General features: G+C 38.7%; 1 pseudogene; it reads left to right on the top strand.

Annotated features, from left to right (window-relative positions):
* The first annotated feature begins 965 nt into the window (after positions 1–965).
* Positions 966–1468, top strand: LOC105310727 (annotated as a pseudogene).

Genomic DNA, 1468 nt, shown 5'->3' with positions numbered 1-1468 from the left:
ATCTTTTCCTGGGTCTGTGGGCCAGGGGAAATTTTTTTTGGTGTTTTAGGCCAATGTGGTGCCCACGTTATCCTCTCATTTATAGCTTCAGGAGCACGGATGTCAAACCGGCTTGAAGAGAATCCTAAAGAGAATTACAAACTGAGCAAAACCATCTTTGCCTCCTTCACTGTGTTTTTTTTTTTTATCCTCTTCCTGCTCTTTCTCATCTTCTTCCTCTTAGTCTTTTATTTATTCTCTTCATTTATCTTTCTAAAGTGTTCGTGGCAGGATTCTGCTCTAATGTCTTTTTTTTTTCTTTTGCCACATAACATAACCCTGTCTGTGTAGTCCTAGATTCAAGGGTCGTCCTCAGTCCCAAGGTAACCCCGATCTGATCTGTATTCCCCATATCGATTAAAGACATTGGGATGATAAAATTTGCTGTTGAAGGATGACACTACCTACCATTTTTTTCAGGTGTCTTTCCTATACAAAATAAGCTATGAAGTAGTGTGCTGTCTGACTAGTTCATTTTTTCTTGCTTTCTCTGAAACCATTATATAGAGCCCTTTCCTGTTTCAAAAGTTATATTACTTATAATTCTATCAAAACAGGGAAGAGATGACAAAGTTGGTGGACATAGTAAGATGTAAAAATTTCCCCAATTTTTTAGGGCTGATGGTTCTTATGGATTTTCAGTCTCACATATCGGCATGTTCAAAGAATTGAATACTTCGTTGAACCAAGATTCTTTTCTTTTATTATTGAGGATGCTTGAGAAGGAATCAACTACATTATTCTGCCCAACTTTCTCAATCCCACCAATAACAAATAGCTCTATTTATTGCATTGGTCAATTGATACTGTGTCATAATAGAAGTGAACTTGTCACCAACTAGTCTACGTGTCTTTGGATCGTGATTACGGTTAAAAATTACACCATGATTCTCACCTGGTGCCACTGTGAAAGACAAACAGTTTAGCCTGGCCTGTTCTTCTCTGCAGTAGTCCTGCCAGGCGGCTGGCCTCACTGCCAGGTGGGGAAAACATATAAGGAATTTGCATGAGACAGTAGTGCAAAAGGGAGCTGGAGGAGCTTTATTTGTGCACAGAGATACTCCTGAGAATAACCCAGATACTCCATTTGATTTCATACCAGAAAACTATAAAAGAATAAAAGCAATGGTAAAAACAACAACAACAACAACAAAAAACAAAACAAAACAAAAAAAACCCAATTATCCAGAAGGGCGTAAAGCAGCAGCTGTGCTTCCAGTCCTGGATTTAGCCCAAAGACAGAATGCATGAACAAGATTGCAGAAATTTACAACATACTCTCATTTATCTCCAATGAGAGTATGTGAAATAGCCACTTTTTAAACAGTGTATCCACAAAAGCCAGTTGGAAAGTGTCACATTCAGGTCTGCACTACTACACCTTGCATGCTTCGAAACTGACAGCATACTGGAGGCCATTCAGAAAAAG

Source organism: Pteropus vampyrus, unplaced genomic scaffold, assembly GCF_000151845.1.
Source record: "Pteropus vampyrus isolate Shadow unplaced genomic scaffold, Pvam_2.0 Scaffold10198, whole genome shotgun sequence".
NCBI lineage: Eukaryota > Metazoa > Chordata > Mammalia > Chiroptera > Pteropodidae > Pteropus > Pteropus vampyrus.
The sequence above is the reverse complement of the archived record's forward strand: the minus strand, read 5'-3'. Positions and strand labels throughout refer to the sequence as shown.